Genomic DNA, 18,497 nt, shown 5'->3' on the forward strand with positions numbered 1-18,497 from the left:
TTTATTTTAGGAGAGAGATGCAAGCTGGCAGGAATTCTGACTTGATCTTTTCTGTAATAATTTTCATTTTCTATGTGTGAACTGACACCTTTCCTGTAGGCAACTTCTAAAATATATATCGTGCACCAAAATTAACAAAATAATTAAACCAAATTGTAGTAGTTAAAGTATGTATACTTCAAACATAACAATATGTTTAGTATTTTACTGAACTCATCAAACACAGATTGTCAATAGCAGTTAAAAAGAACAATAGTAAGTACTGTATAAAAATATCAAAAATGTTTGGCATCTGTAACAGAATCTGTATGAGTCAAATGCAAACTTATTTTCTTTTCAGAGTCATCTCAACATTGGAACTGGAGCACTTTTGGAGCAAGCAAATTGCCACAAATATCACCATTGACCAATCATAATAGTTGGTATTTTGAGGTTGAAATTGAGAGATAAAATTCATATCAAAAACCTGCGAGCTCATGAACCAGTCTTGCAATCAAAGAATTAAGGGAATTGCTTGTCTGATTAAAGATTAGACCAAGGCCCTCTCTGCCCCCTCAAAAGAATGGAAAATACATAGTTCATAAAAATATGAGAAACTTCCCTTGACCCCTGACAAATAATTATGCCTCAGTTAACATCAATGAATCAATTATTCTTCATTTGTCTGGTGAGACTCAACTGGACCAAACACATAACCTCAGCAGCTCACAGGTAAGTATCATGTGGTGATCAACTCACTTTCCTTTTACAGTCTACAAAGCACGTCATCGAGTCATATAGCATGAAAGCATGCCCTTCAGACCAGCTGTTCCATGCCAACCAAGATTCCCAAGTAATCCAGACCCATTTGTCCAAGTCAGGAGTGAGAGTGAATGAGAACAGCTCCAACAACATCAATCTCAATGATTCCGGACAAGGCAACTCATTCATCACTCTAAGCATTGATTTCCTCCTTCGCTGTTGCTCAGTGGCTGCACTGTGCAGCATCTGTGAAACTTATTCACCTAGGCTACTCTGAATGCACTTCCCAATCCATTGCCTCTGTCTCCAAGGAGGACAAGGGCAGCACCAACATCTCCAAGTTGTACACCAACCCAACTTGGAAACTTGTTACCTCTCCTTTATTGTGGATGGTTTTAAACTCTGAAACTCCCTCCCAAATAGAAATATGGAAGTACCTTTCCCAGATGGATTGCAGTGACTTGAGATAGTGATATGCCACCACATGATCAAGAGCAATTAAGGTTTGGCAATTAATGCCAGTGACGCCCAGATCCTGAAAACTGATTAAAATGTAATTCGGTAATTATCCTATTGCTGTGTGTGGGAACTTACTCCAGCAAATTGACTGTGACATTTTAACATTTTGAGATTGAACTTTGTATAGTTGTTTCACATATTATAAGACGACAATTGGTGCTTTGTTAATATTAAGTTTCAAGTTTAAATTTCCCGCTGAATTAGAAGACTCTGTTGCTGTGAATCAAACATATGAGAATCATAATAGATATGGTGTTTTCAGATGTTCTCATTTGCATAATTTATTTTAAATTGTATTATTCCGATTCAAGTTGGAAAGAATTTTGGGAAGAGTGAATGTGCGAAACAAGTTTCAGTTTGATAAAATAAATGTAATTCATTCTGAAGATATTCCACTTCAATCATGGGGTTAAAGTTAGAAACAGCATAGCTGTCCAATATTAGTTCCTGGATTCTGGTTTCCAGCTATTAGTTTGATTAAATCCCAGTCAAATAATAAAGTCAGCTTGTGGCATTAGTTCAACGCAGTTAAGAAATTCACTTTAAAATTTATTTGACATGAATTTTCCTACTTTAAGCTGCCAAGCAGAAGAAAAATTGAACTGGGTATATGCAGCAATTCAGTGCATGAACATTGCTCCTAATCTGCTTGGTAGCTGGTTCAAAATCTATAGAACTGTAAGGAGAATGAGAATGAAATGTAGGAAACAGCATGCAGATCAAAATTTATTCAAAATAAAGGTTGCATTTTATTGCACAAATGAAAATACAATTTCGAACTGGTTGAATATTGATTATGAAAGGAGTTATCATTGATGACTAACCTGCAATAGATAACTTTTAAATGCAAAATAGAAAATGAAGTTAAAGCAGAATTGCAGGTACATTATGTACAGCGCTTCAGCATTGTCCTCATTGCAAAGTGAAACCAGACAAGAATATAAAATGCATTCAATTGTCATATATTTAAGATATAAATAAAAATAGGAAGCTTGAAATCCAAAAGCAAAGGAGAGGGAACAAAATAATATTTAAAATTATATCTGGTGTTAAAAAGATTTTTCATCTATTTCCTTGTCTGGTGTGATGGGAAACATACTATGAGTATACCAGCAGTGCAGTACTTTCTTCTCAGTTCATAGATCAATGCCATTTTAAATGGTGTTACTCTTAAAGGAATCTCATTTTTTCCATACAGCATGGTATTCTATAATATAAATAGGATCCTGATGTAATCCTGAATGCTCAATGGTTTCAGTTTGTGTCCCGCATGCTTCAACCACTGCGGTTGGGCTTTGTTTATTTAGAGGTTATGTGGCCCAACGAGCTGCACTGCTTGGCAGCCCACCTATTTAACCCCATCCTCTTAAAAGGACAATTTCCAGTGACTAATTAACCTGCTAACTGGTATGTTATTGGAATGTGGGAGGAAACTGGAGCACCCAGAGAAAACCCATACGTTCAGTGGGAAGATGTATAAAGTCCTTGCAGAAGGCACTGCAATTGAACTCTGAACTCCGACACCCCAGCTGTAATAGTGTCACGCTAACCGCTGTGTTACTGTGACATCCCAACGCTACCGTGGCACCATATTAAGCACCCTAAGTAGTGGTTCTCTATGGAGGCAACTTAGTAAAAGAGGAAGATGGTTTGTAAATAATTTAAATACACCTAAAAATAATTTCTCCGACTGCCTTTACCTTTCCCTCTCTCGGTTTCTATTGGTTGATTCTCCATTTCTCTCCACATTCCCTATTTTAATTTACCTGAACTGGCTTGGTTCTGCAAGGAAAACTTCCAGATTCTTGGCTGTTCCAACTGGCAAGGTGCCAAATATATATGTTATTAGGTAATGAGGAGATAGGACTAAGCAGAAAACTAATTTGGGTGCCTCAGAGTAAGGGATGAGGTAATTATTTCACTACTCCTGGTTAATATAGAAAATCTCCCCACAGAAACGAATGCATTTGATTAGTAAAAGGATTTTGAACTTATAATTTAAGCAAAATATTTAGCAAAGTTTAGTATCAAACGATTTATCATCTCTTGGCTACATATTGGTATCTAATGCCTTAAAGGCTATGAAATGCATACTGACTCAATAATATGTTATTTTAATGTGCCACTGAGGACAGAATTATGGTCTGCCTCCAATATGAAATAATAGCTGAAAGACAAAATTTTTTGTCATTTTAAGAATTTTAATATGTATTATTCTAACTCTGTTTTGGTACAGTTGGTGTTTTTAAATGTGGATAAGTGGATAAACAGATATTGAATCATTGCATGATACTTTAAAACATTTTTAAATATTCCGTGCGAAGAATAGCAGACAGAAAGCAGAACTGAGTCACAACTGGAAGAACCTGCAACCCTTTAGCAATACCCTGCTGTGTTGTATGTTACAATGAAGAATGCTGATGAAGAGAGTGGGGTTGATATAGCTGGCAGGGAGTTTTGGTTCCTGTCGATGTAATGGGATAATTACCATGGAGACCTAAGAGATAGCAGATGCTAGAACCTGTCACAAAATATAAACTGCTGGAGAACTCAGCAGGTCAAGTAGCGTCTGTGGAGGCAGAAGGGATAGTTGCTGTTTCATGTCTCAAAACTGAGATTGTAGAGTGGCGATAAACTGATGAAGAATACATGGCTGTGGAAACATATGAATATATATCAGCCCTCTTCCCTCTACAGTCACAGTCTTGGTGTACGGTCTCAACCCAGAATGTTGACCTTTTGCTTTCACAGATGCGGCTGACTCACTAAGTTCTTTCAGCAGTTCGTTTTTGGAATTAATACCATCATTTGGTACACTCATGAGTGTCTGCGTATTTGAACTTTATTACATTAATCATAGTAAAATAAATTCTGCAGTTGACACAATCCATATGACTGCAGATTATGTACTGCTGATGTCCTGGATATGCCACTCCACTGTAAAGAATGGAAGAATTAATCTTTAAAGCAATGCTTACTCCACAGGTGAGTGAATTGTTTATGTATATTATGTAATATTATGCCAAGTGCATTAATATTGTTATATTATTAAAGAAGAAATGAATGAATTAACTGTGATTACATGGGTAATATAAAATCATTAAGTTTATGCTGTTCAAATACTGTAAAATGCCTATGTGCAAACAGTAGAATTATAGAATTGTTACGATGTGGAAGGAAGCCTCTCCATCCTTTCCGTTCACATCAGATTTTTACCAAAGCAACTGGCCATTTGCTTCCCAGTCCATTCTCCACTGCTTTGAAATATTTCCTCAATATATATGTATATTGTTTGGCTATAGCCATCCAAAATGAAGAGCATCTCCTTCACTCTGGCTGGGGGTGAAGATGTTAAGCAAAACACACAAAATGCCTGAGGAACTCAGCAGGCCAGGCAGCATCAATGGAAGAAAGTGCAGTTGATGTTTCGGGCTGAAACCCTTCGGCAGGACTGGAGAAAAAATGCTGAGGAGTCCTGCCGAAGGGCTTCAGCCCGAAACATTGACTGTGCTTTCCACTGATGCTGCCTGGCCTGCTGAGTTCCTCTGGCATTTTGTGTGTGTCACTTGGATTTCCAGCATCTGCAGATTTTCCCCTGTTTGTGAAGATGTTAAGCTTTACATTTGCAATTCATTTCAATTAGACAATAGACAATAGGTGCAGAAGTAGACCATTCGGCCCTTCGAGCCTGCACCGCCATTTTGAGATCATGGCTGATCATCTACTATCAATACCCGGTTCCTGCCTTGTCCCCATATCCCTTGATTCCCCTATCCATAAGATACCTATCTAGCTCCTTCTTGAAAGCATCCAGAGAATTGGCCTCCACTACCTTCCGAGGCAGTGCATTCCAGACCCCCACAACTCTCTGGGAGAAGAAGTTTTTCCTTAACTCTGTCCTAAATGACCTACCCCTTATTCTCAAACCATGCCCTCTGGTACTGGACTCTCCCAGCATCTGGAACATATTTCCTGCCTCTATCTTGTCCAATCCCTTAATAATCTTATATGTTTCAATCAGATCCCCTCTCAAACTCCTTAATTCCAGCGTGTACAAGCCCAGTCTCTCTAACTTCTCTGCGTAAGACAGTCCAGACATCCCAGGAATTAACCCCGTGAATCTACGCTGCACTTCCTCTACAGCCAGGATGTCCTTCCTTAACCCTGGAGACCAAAACTGTACACAATACTCCAGGTGTGGTCTCACCAGGGCTCTGTACAAATGCAAGAGGATCTCCTTGATACAGAATCAGAGGAAGTGGACACTTTGTGCCTTGTGTTCCCCGTGATCACTGCTATTTCATGAATTCCTTGGCCAGGGAATTAGTGTTTTTGTATTTACCTACATCACTGAATAGTTTATTGCTCACTGAAATGAAATAAATTGATTGGTTCACTTGTTCGAGGAAAGTTTTAATGGAGTTATAAGGTTCTGAGAAAAGGCTAATGGCTCCAGTACTTCAATCTCTTAGGATTTTCTTTAAAACAAAAGTGCCCCACTGCAATATCCAAACTTTAGCTGGATAATAACAAAGGCGATACTCTCAAAGCAAAGCCTTTTGATCTGGGAAAGCAGTTAAAGAGTTTGGACACCCACATCTCTTATTTTACTGACTACTGAATTTAGTAGTATGAGGATTGTGGGCAGAGAGCCCCTGCAGAATTTTATATACTGTTGCCAAGCAAACCAGCATCCAGCAGTACAAGCCTGTAAGAATTCTTCCCCCTAAAGTAACAAACAGATAAGATTGTCACCATTCCCTTTTTCACGTAGTGGAGTTAAATGATTTATTATGTACAAATGATGTAGGACACATCTGCCGTTGTTCTGTACATTACTTTTTATTTATCTGTATTCCATTTCAGTCGCCATTTATTTCTTTAATTACTTAATCAATCTACTCTTCTGCAAACTATAGTTCCAGTCTTTGTGACAGAAATTAATCCTCAATTTCTTGTGCTATAAATTTAATATACATTAAGTTTGACTTCCATTCCCATTGCCGTTCCCTTATATCTGACCATGGCCTTCCTCTATTGCTATGATGAGGTCGAACTGTGGTTGGAGGTTAAACACCTTATATTCCGTTGAGTAGCTTCCAACCTGATGGCATGAACATTGATTTCTCTAACTTCTGAGGATTTCTCCCCCCTCCCCCTTCTCTCTTTATCCATTCCTCATTCAGCTTCCCCCTCACTCTTTCTCTTTTCTTTACCTACCCATTTCCTCCCTCCCTTTCTTCCTTCCTTCTCTTTCTTCCATGGTCCACTGTGCTCTCCTATTAGATTCCTTCTTCTTCAGCCCCTTATCTCTTCCATCTATCACCTCCTAGGTTCTTACTTCATCTTCCCTCTCCCACCTATCGATCTTCTCCCTCACCTGGTTTCATCTATTACCTGCTAGCTTGTATTCCTTTGCCTCCCCCCACCTTATTTTGTCTTCCTCTTCCTCTTCCTCTTCAGTCCTGATGAAGGGTCTCTGAAATGTCATTTGTTTATTTCCCTCTATAGATGCTGTCTGACTTGTTGTGTTCCTCAGCATTTTGTGTGTGTGCTTAGGATTTCCAGCATCTGTAGAACCTCTTGTGTTCACATTGTTATCAGTGGCTGCTCGTTCTACTCTGGTTCTGAAATTCTGAGTGGGACTGAAGTGCAGTACCTGCTAATGTATTATGTGTTTAGAGAAAGCAACCAGTGGTGATCTTCTAACCCTTTTGTCTCAATGCCTCCTTGATTTTAGAGTTGATAGTAAATTTTCGTAAGTTAATATTATGTTAAAGTCTCCAGATCATCTATATAAATTACATATATTTGACATTAATCACTATAGGATTTCCGTTTCTCTTTCCTCCAGTCTGGGGCTAAATTTACATTTCCAAATGGCAATTTGTATTTCTGATTTCTTTCCCATTCCCACATTCTGGTCTCAGTTCTCCAAGGAGTTTACTGGAGAGCCTTTTGACTTCAGAAAGGTATTTAAATCTCACAGGATTTGCATATATCCATTGCAATTTTAATAGCTATAAGGCATTTTTTTCTGGGGTTTTGCAATTATAGTTTATCCCAAAGTTATGTTGTGTTTAGCTTTAAATATTTAAACACACAATTACAATATTAGCCATCTTTGATTGGATATCTAAGTTTAAACTATGTTCTGAGTTCTAACAGGCTGTGGAGAGATTAAACTGTTGAAAGTATTCAGCATTTATATAAGAAAAAATGTCCACAGTAAAATCTCTGAGCTTTGGTCAGATTAGGGGATTAAGTTATTGAATGGAAGCCCCCAAAAGCAATTTCAGTGCATCACCCTGTACAACTTCAGTGACACCCTGTTTTAACAGCACAGACTCTGTGAGATTTGATCATATTTCAGAGAGTCAATGCTTCAACTCCACACTTGTTCTAAGAGGACATAGATTTCTTCTACAAAGATAATACAGCTGGTCAGTGTCATGGACACATATAGCCCGGAAACAGGCCCTTCTGCCAACTGTGCCCGTGCTAACTCCACCAGACATCAGCCCTACATTATTCCTCCAGGATAAACCCTCGTTGATTCTACCAGTCACCTGCACATTAGAGACAATTAATTACCACTCCCCAAATCTTCAGAATGTGTGAGGAAACTGAAGCACTTTAAGGAAATGCATACATGTGGTTACAGAGAGAATGTCCACACACTCAGCACCTGAGGTCAGGACTGAACCCAGGACTGAACACTGGGCTTGCCAGGCAGCACGTCTACTAGTTGTGCTTGTGTGCTGTCTTCCATTGTTACCAACATCTGAACAGCTATCAGGTTGTTTCCCTACTCCTGCATGCTAAGTATGGAACACCATATTGATTATAAGGCCTGAACTCTGTGAATCTATCTCAACTAAACCTGATCGAACCTATCTCTTTCCCATGGAACTGAAAGAAGACAACACTTCCTTCAGAAGGCTTTATTAGATTGTCACCACATTGTCAAATTTCTCCTATAAAGCTATATCAAAATTTCCAACTCAAATGTGTTGGTAAGGGAAACGCATATTCTCCGACCGTCCCCTGTCACCCTGACTGATGAGGTAGATCTGACTATGTACTTGCATGTTTGACTCAACGATCTCTGCCCACTCCCTTGTGTATACTGTACATTCTTTGCAGCTGCCTTCTGCCCAACGAAGCATTTCCTCACACGCTGCCTGTACAGTAGTAACACGTATATTCCCACATCTTGCCACCTAAGCAGACTTTGTACTTGAAGCCTAGTCCTCTGGATTCTTCTCAGCTCTGTTTTATGTTCATGTGAGTTTACTTTGTATAAATATTCTTTCACCTTTATGTTCGTCATCAAATACATGAGTTGTGGTCTCACCCGCTGCCCTCTGAACACAGAAAATTCTTTTTTCAGGATCTAGGCATCACTAGTAATGTAGCTTTTAATACCCAAACCTAGTTGTCATTGAGAAATGGGTGGTGAGTTGTCATTTTGAAGCCTGTAATTCGTCTGGGGAAACTACTCCCTCACTGCTGATGAGGTGGGAGTTCCAGGCTTTAGACCCAGTGATAATGCTATATTTCCAAGTCAGGATTATGTGAGACTTGGAAGTGAACCAACAAATGGTGGTACTTTCATGTGCCTGAAATCTTTGTTACACCTGGTAGCAGAGGTCACAGGTTAGGATGGTGCTGTCAAAGTAGACAAAGTGAACAAGGAGACTGTATTTGGTAGATGGTGCACACTGCAAGCACTGTGCACTGGAGAAGGAGGGAACGAATGTCTATCGTAACAATCTAAAGTGGGCTGTTTTGTCCTAGAAGGTCAAACATCTTGGGTTGTTGTAGTTCCACCCATTTGTGGATGGAGGGTGTTTCAGTGTACTCCTAATTTGCTTTGTAGACAGTAGAAGTGCTTTGAGATGTAAGGAGGAAAGTCACTTGCCTCAGGAATCCCAGCTTGTGATCTACTTTTATAGCCAGGGTATTTATGTGGCTGTTCCAGGTGAGTTTCCAGTTTATAGTGGCCTTCATGGTGTTAATGTGCATATTTGATGACACCATTGAATGCCAAGGTTAGAAGGTTGGACTCTGTTTTGTTGGAGATGTTCATTTCCTGGCACTTTTGAAGTGTTGTTATTTGCAATTGAATAGTTTATCAACACACACAGAATACTGAAGGAACTCAGCAGGTCAGGCAGCATCCATGGAGGGAAATGAACAGTGATTGCTTTCAGCCAAGACCCTTCCACATGACTGGAAGGAAGGGGGTTGAAGGTAGTATAGAAGGGCAGAAGGAGGAGGAGGAGGGAGGAGATAGGAAAGTCCTGGTAAGAGGGGAAAAGCAGAAGGGTAGGGAGTGGATAAAAAAGAATAATGTTCGAAGCTGGGAAGAGATGGGTGGTGAAGGCAGAGATGCTGAAGAAAGAGGAATCTGATAGGAGAGGACAGCAAACCATGGAAAAAAAATGAGGGAGATGCAGAACCAAAAGGTGGAAGGTGAGGGTGATGGGCAAGTTGTGAGAGTGAGAGAGGAGAAAGGAGTACGTAGTTACTGGAAGTTAGGGAAAATTATATTCATGGTGTCAAGATTGAATATGAGGTGTTGCTCTTCAATCTGTGTCTGGCTTCAAGGCTGAGTCTGGGAGCAACTTTGCCATCTTTGAATGCCCAAGTTGCTAACAGATAGTTTGAATTGTTTTATTCTTTTTCTGATCTATAATAGTGAGAGCATTAACAGCAGTTTTACAGGTCTGGAGTTACTTAATTGTTAGGCATAGTGGATTTCCTCCTTTGAGGGCACTAAAGAAGCAAATGGGTTTTAAACATTTAATCCAAAGGGAAAATTTGAAGGAGCTAGGAGCTGCATCAAAGTGAGGGAGAAATGCTGTTATCACTGGGCATCAGCACACCCAAATGTAATATAAATCCTTGGCTATGTCGTTGTGTGCAGTGAAGAATGAGGGAAAGGTATTCTTAGTAAAGGGAAGGAGAAACCTACTGTTGTAACAAAGATGAGACAGCTGAGGTGCAGGCAGGTTTGCTAGAGCCATTGGGGAAGGTTAAACTAATTTGGCGGGGGATGGGAACCAAAGTGACTGGGCTGAGGATAGGTTTGTTGGTTTACAAGCAGAGAGAGTGTGTAGTGAGACTATCAGGAAGAAATTAGGACAAAGTTGCAGTCAGTGGGATGAGTTGCAGTGTACAAGGGGGACAAAATCAATAAGGCTGACAAATACAGGAATGAAGGTGTTATATTTGAATGCACACAATATATGGAATAAAGTAGATGATCTTGTATCATAGTTAGAGATTAGCAAATATGATGTTGTGAGCATCACTGAGTCATGGCTGAAAGAAGATTATAGTTGTGAGTTTAACATCCAAGGATGCACATTGTAACAAAAGGACAGGCATGTAGGCTGAGGGGCGGCATGGCTCTGTTGTTAAAAAATGAAATTAAATCTTTAGAACGAGGTGACATAGGATCAGAAGATATAGAAACCTTGTGGGTAGAATTAAGAAAATGCAAGAGTAAATTGACCCTGATGAGAGTTATATTCAGACGTCTGAATAATATCCAGGATGTGGGCTATGAATTACAACAGGAGATAGAAAAGGCATGTCCAAAGGGCAAAGTTACAATAGTCAGGAGGGATTTCAATAAGTAGGTAGATTGGGAAAATCAGGTTGGCGCTGGATCCCAACAGAGAAACTTTGTAGAATGCCTACAAGATGGCTTTTTAGAGCAGCTTATGGTTGAACCCTGTAGGGGAAAGCAATTCTGGATTGGATGTGGTGTAATAGAAACATAGAAAATAGGTGCAGGAGTAGGCCATTCGGCCCTTCGAGCCTGCATCGCCATTCAGTATGATCATGGCTGATCATCCAACTCAGAACCCTGTACCTGCTTTCTCTCCATATCCCCTGATCCCTTTAGCCACAAGGGCCATATCTAACTTCCTCTTAAATATAGCCAATGAACCAGCCTCAACTGTTTCCTGTGGCAGAGAATTCCACAGAGTCACCACTCTCTGTGTGAAGAAGTTTTTCCTCATCTTGGTCCTAAAAGGCTTCCCCTTTATCCTTAAACTGTGACCCCTCGTTCTGGACTTTCCCAACATAATGAAAGGGATTTGATTATGAAGATTAAGATAAAGGAACCTTTAGGAGACTGTGACCATAATATAATAGAATTCACCTCGCAGTTTGAGAAGGAGAAGCTAAAATCAGATGTATCGGTATTGCAGTGGAGTAAAGGGAATTACAGAGGCATGAGAGGAACCGGCCAAAGTTGACTGGAAGGGGATACTAGCAAGGATAATGGCAGAACAGCAACGGCAGGTGATTTTGGAGGAGATTCAGAAGGTGCAGGAAAGATACATCTCAAAGATGAGGATGTATTCTAAAGGGAGACTGAAGAAACTGTGGTGGACAAGGGAAGTGAAAGACAGCATAAAAGCAAAAGAGAGGGCATATAATATAGCAAAATTTAGTGGGAAGGTATAGAATTGGGAAGTTTTTAAAAACCCACAGAAGGCAATGAAAAAAATTGTCAGTGTCAGGGGAAAAAAGTTAGTGTCATTATTACTAAGGAGAGGGTGCTTGGGAAGTAGAAAATTCTAAGGTAGATAAGTCACCTGGACCAGAAGGCTACACCCAGTGTACTGAAAGAGGTAGCAGAAGAGATTGTGGTTGCATTAGTAATGATCATTCAAGAATTAATAGATTCTGGCATCGTTTCAGAGGACTGGAAAATTGCAAATGTCACTCCAGTCTTTAAGAAGGGAGGGAGGCAGAAGAAAGGAAATTATAATCCAGTTAGCCCAACTTCAATAGCTGGAAAGATACTGGAGTCTACTATCAAGGATGAGGTTTCAGGGTACTTAGTGGCACATGATAAAATAAGCCAAAAGCATCATGATTTTCTAATGAGGAAATCTTACCTGACAATTCTTTTGGAAACCATTGAGGATAGACAAAGGCGAGTCAGTGGACGTTGTTTATTTGGATTTTCAGGGGGCCTTTGACAGGGTGCCACATGAGGTTGCATAATAAAACAGGAGCCCGTGGTATTGCGATAAAGGTACTAGAATGGATAGAAGGTTGGCGGACTGGCAGGAGGCAAAGAATGGGATAAATTGGGCCAATTCTGGTTGGCTGTGTGCTACAGAGGTTGATACTGGGACCACTTCTTTTCACATTGTGTGTTAATGACTTGGATGAAGGTATTAATGGCTTTGTGGCCAGTTTGCAGATGGTACAGAGATAGGTGGAAGGGCAAATAGTCTTGAGGAAACTGGAAGATTGCAGGACTTGAACAGATTGGGGGAATGGACCACTTGGCAGCTAGAATATAATGTAGAGAAGTGCTTGGTCATGCACTTTGGTAGAAGGAATAAAGGTGTGGACTATTGTAAATGAGGAGAAAATCCAAAAATCAGAGGTGCAGAGGGAATTAGTGTCCTTGTGCAGGATATGCTAAACTTTAACTTGCAAGTTGAATCAGTGGTAAGGAAGGCAATTGAAATGTTAGCATTCATTTTGAGAGGACTAGAATACAAAAGCAAGGATGTAATGCTGAGGCTTTATGAGGCATTGGACAGACTGCACTTGGAGTATTGTGAGCCATTTTGGGCCCTTCATCTAAGAAGGATGTGCTGGCATTGGAGAAGATGATCCCAGAAATGAAAGGATAAATATATGAGAAGTGGTTCATGGCTCTGGGCTTGTACTCATTAGAATGATGTACAAGGGACTAGACATTAGGGCACGTTGGGTATATTTGAGGTGGAATTTGGTAGAATCCTGATCAATCAGGCGTCAGGTTAAAGGAGAGAAGGCAGGAGAATGGACTTGAGAGCGATGACAAACCAGCCATGAAGGAGCGGCAGAGCATACTCAATGGTAGGATTATTTTCTGTTTCCGTCTCTCTTATGGTCTTCTGGTCTTATGATCCATAGGTATCAATGGTCTAAATACAAGGACCCCTTCCTGCCACTTGGTAGCTTTACTCTGTCCAATTTTTTATTATTTAAATTGTACTCTGCTTTCTTTGTTTTATATTCAAGGTGGTCACTATTATTTTTATTAAACAATTTTGCCACAGTTTAACCTATTTAGTATATTGTCATTTCATTGTAATTTAAATGCTTCCATCAGTGTCACTTACTGGACCATCTAACTGTTTTGTTATCACTGAACAGGGATTTCTGCTATCAAAGATTCCCCCAGAGCTGTAGAGTAAGCCTCCTTCATTGGATCGATTTTTTTCCAGTAGCTAGTGTCCTCCCAGCACATAATAACACTGACAACCTTGTGATAAAATAGCCACCCAGCCTGAAGCTTTCAACGGCAAAGTTAGAGGAGGAACACAAAATGTTTTGGACACTTGTCCTGTTATAATGTGAAGAAGAGGCCTGTGAGTGACTGTGACTTCACATTTCCTGAGGATGTCAATCCTGGAGAGGCATTAACTTGTGAAAGAATGAAGATAAATCACTTCGGTGGGTAGATCGATGAATGTTTGACAAATTGCATATAATGCATAGCAATGCAAGAAGTAGCAGACTGTAACAAAGACAGCCCAGTCCATCACATACAGAGCTCGCTCCACTATTAATAGTATCTACAGGAAGCACTGTTTCAGGAAGGCAGGACCTATCGTCAGAGATCCTCAGCATGCTTGTTATGTCCTCTTGTCACTGTTCATCAGGCAGAATGTATAGAGGCCTTATGTATGACTCCACCAGGTTCATGAACAGCTGCTTATCCTAAAACCATCAGGTTCTTAAACTGATGTGCACAAACCCAACCCTGCATGGGCAATGCAACATTACACTAATTGTCTCAAAGTTTGTGTTTTTGCACTATTGTCTTCTCTTGCACGGTGTTTATTCCTCTTTCCTGTCTTGTATCCTTTATGTCTAATTTATGTTTTGTGCATCATCTGAACCGAAGTGTTTATGATGCTGCTCAAGCAAGCTTTCAGTTGTACCTGTACCTCACCATACTGTGCTATAACAATGAACTTGACTAAAAATTCAGGATGGCTGAACTTGCATGGTAATAAGTGTGACCTGCATAGTGAGTCAGTGTGAGGAGCACTGAGACACAGGATTGACCAGGCTGACATATGGAATGTTTATGCAGTTACCCCTATTAGTCCCACTTAATAAACCTATATTAGTCCCACTTGAGTTCAGGTCTAACCGTTCCCTTTTGTCTAGCTCATACCTTCCTCAGAAGTGACCCCATGATTCAGCCTTTTTGATTTAAGCCCCATGTGACACTTTAACTCATCTCAGTGACTGCAATTTTTCCCTATCATCTGCCTGTCCTTCCTTACAGTCTCACTACATACCATAAGACCATAAAACATAGGAGCAGAATTAGGCCATTCGGCCCATTGAGTCTGCTCTACCATTCAATCATGGATGATCAATTTTCATCTTCTCAACCTCACTCCTTGGCCTTCTCCCCATAACCTATGATGCCGTGTCCAATCAAGAACCTATCAAGCTTGACCTTAAGTACACCCAACAACCTGGCCTCCACAGCTGCCTGTGGTAATAAATTCCATAAATTCACCACCCTCTGATTGAAGAAATTTCTCCGCATCTCTGTTTTAAATGGATGCCCCTCTATCCCGAGACTGTGCCATCTTGTCCTAGACTCCCCCACCATGGGGAACATCCTTTCCACACCTACTCTGTCTAGGCCTTTCAACATTTGAAAGGTTTCAATGACATCTCCCCTCATCCTTCAAAATTCCAGTGAGTACAGATCCAAAGCCATCAAACTTCCCTCGTATGATAACCCTTTTATTCCCAGAATCATCCTTGTGAACCTCCTCTGAACCCTCTGTAATGCCAGTACATTTTTCAGAGATGAGAAGCCCAAAACTGTTCACAACACTCAAAGTGAGGCCTCAGCAGTGCCTTGTAAAGCCTCAGCATCACATCCTTACTCTCGTATTCCAGACCTCTTGAAATGAGTGCTAACATTACATTTGCCTTCCTCACCACTGACTCAACCTGCAAGTTAACCTTCAGGGTGTTCTGCACAAGGACTCCCAAGTCTCTTTGCATCTCAGATTTCTGGATTTTTTTCCCTGTTTAGAAAATAGTCTGCACATTTATTTCTACTACCAAACTGCACAACCATGCATTTTCCAACATTGTACTTAATTTTTCTACTTTCTTGGCCATTCTCCTAATCTGTTTAAGTTCTTCTGCAGCCTACCTGTTTTATCAACACTACCTGTCCCTCCACCAATCTTTGTATCATCTGCAAACTTGGTAACAAAGCCATCTATTCCATCGTCTAAATCATTGATATACAGCATAAAAAGAAATAGTCTGACCCCTGCGGAACACCACTAGTCACTGGCAGCCAACCAGAAAAGAAAGGATCCTTTTATTCCCACTCGCTGCCTCCTACCAATCAGCCAATGCTCTAATCATGCCAGTAACTGTCCTGTAATATCATGGGTTCTTAACCTGGTAAGCAGCTTCATGCGTGGCACCTGTCAAAGACCTTCTGAAACTCCATATATACAACATCCACTGCATCCCCTTTATTTATCCTACTGATAATCTCCTCAAAGAATTCCAACAGGTTCATCAGGCAAGATTTTCCCTTAAGGAAACCATACTGACTTTATCCTATCTTGTCCTGTGTCACCAAATACTCCATCACCTCATCCTTAACAATTGCCTCCAATATCTTCCGAATCACTGAGGTCAAGCTAACTGGTCTATAATTTCCTTCCTGCTGCCTTCCTCCTTTCTTAAAGAGTGGAATGACATCTGCTATTTTCCAGTCCTCTGGCCCCATGTCAAAGTCAAATTATCTTTGAAAGATCATTACTAATGCCTCCACAATCTCTAACGCTACCTCTTTCAGAATCCTAGAGTGCAGTTCATCTGGTCCTGGTGACTTATGTACCCTTAGGTCTTTCAGCATTTTGAGCACCTTCTCCCTTGTAATAATAACTGCACCCACTTCTCTTCCATCACACACTACAACATCAGCTACACTGCTAGTGTCTTCCACAGTGAAGACTGATGCAAAATAGTAATTTAGTTCATCTGCCATCTCCTTGTCCCGTTATTATTTCTCCAGCTTCATTTTCTAGCAGTGCTATATTCACTCTCATCTCTCTTATTTTTTTACATATATGAAAAAACCTTTACTCTTCACTTTGATATTGTTTGCTAGCTTGCTGTCATATTTCATCTTTTTTCTCCTAATGATTCTTTTAGTTGCTCTCTGTAGGTTTTTAAAATCTTCCCAATCCTCTATCTTCTTGCCTCTTTTGCTTTTACATTAACTATGACTTCCCTTGTCAGCCATGGTTGTGCTATTTTGCCATTTGAGTATTTCTTTGATTTTGGAATACATCCATTCTGCTTCTTCATCATTTCCCCCAGAAACTCAAGCCATTGCGGCTCTGCTGTCATCCCTGCCAGCATCTCCTTCCAATTTACTTTGGCCAACTCATCTCTCTCATACCACTGTAATTTCCTTTACTCCACTGTAATACTGCTACATCAGACTTTACTTTCTCCCTATCAAGTTGAACTCAGTCACATTGAGATCACTGTCTCCTAAGGGCTCTTTTACCTTAAGGTCCCTAATTACCTCCAGTTCATTACATAACACCCGGTCAAGTATAGCTGATCCACTAGTAGACTCAATACAAACTGCTCTAAAAAGCCATCTCATAGGCATTTAACAAACTCACTCTCTTGAGATCCATTAGCAACCTAATTTTCCCAATTGACCTGCATGTTGAAATCTCCCAAGTCTATCATAACATTGCCTTTTTGACATGGTTTTTTAATTTCCCATCGCAATCTGTAATCTACATACCTGCTATTGTTTGGAGGCCTGTATATAACTGGCATCAGGGTCCTTTTACCCTTGCAGTTTTTAAACTCAGCCCACAAGGATTCAACATCTTCCAATCCTATGTCACATCCTTCTGCTGATTTGAAACCATTCTATACCAGAAGAGCCACGCCACCACCTCTGCCTACCTTCCTTTCCCTCCAATACAACATGTAACCTTGGGCATTCAGCTACCAACTACAACCATTCTTCAGCTGCAACATCATACCTGACAATCCGTGATAGTGCAACAAGATCATCCACCTTATTTCTTATACTTCATGCATTGAGGTATAACACTATGAGTACAGTATTTGCTACCCTTTTTAATTTTGCATCTTTAATGCACTGATGTTCACCATGGGTGGCTGCAACTTTGTCCTATCTTCTGCCTGCCCTTCCTGACAGTCCGACTGCACGCTATCTTTGCTTTTTTACCATCCGTCCTTACCTGAGTCCCTTCACTCCGGTTCCTGACCCCCTGCCAAATTAGTTTAACACCTCCCCGACAGCTCTAACAAACCTGCCCACAAGAATATTGGTTCCCCTTTGGGTTCATCTGTACAGGTCAAAAATGTGCACTTTTGTACAGGTCATAAACAAGTCATTCTGCATCTATTTATTTATTTATTGACATGCAATGCAGAATCAGATCTTCTGGCCTTTTGAACCATACCACCCAGCAATCCCCCAGCTGAATCCTAACTTAATCAGGGGACAATTTACAATGACCAATCAACCTACTACTGGTATATTTTTGGACTGTGGTAGGAAACCCATGTGGTCACTTGGAGAATGTACAAACTACTTGTATACCAATTACCCTATCCTTAGACCTTCCACTCTGGTTTCCATTCCCCTACCAAATTATTTTAAACCCACTCCAACAACTCTAACAAACCTGACCACAAGGATATTGGTTACCCTTGGGTACGGCTGTAACCTTTCCATTTTGTGCAGATCATACCTTCCCCAGAAGAGATCCCAATGATCCAGAAATCTGAAACCCTGCCCCCTGCATCAATACATCAGACATACATTCCTTTGCAAAATCATGTTATTCTTACCCTCAATGGCTTGCGGCATAGGTAGTAATCCAGAGATTATTACACTGGAGGTCCCTTTTTCAGCTTTCTGCCTAACACCCTGTATTCTCTCAACTCCTCCTCCCTTTTTGTACCTATGTCGTTGGTACCAATATGTACCATGACTTACAGCTCTTCATCCTCTCCCTTTGGAATGCTATGGATCAGATCTGAGACATTCCTGACCCCTGTCAACTGGAAGCTAACCTACCATCTGGGTGTCCCTTTCACGTGGACAGAATCTGCTTTCTGCTCCTCTAATGGACTACTGCCACTCT

Source organism: Hemitrygon akajei, chromosome 9 (genome assembly GCF_048418815.1).
Source record: "Hemitrygon akajei chromosome 9, sHemAka1.3, whole genome shotgun sequence".
Taxonomy (NCBI): Eukaryota; Metazoa; Chordata; class Chondrichthyes; order Myliobatiformes; family Dasyatidae; genus Hemitrygon; species Hemitrygon akajei.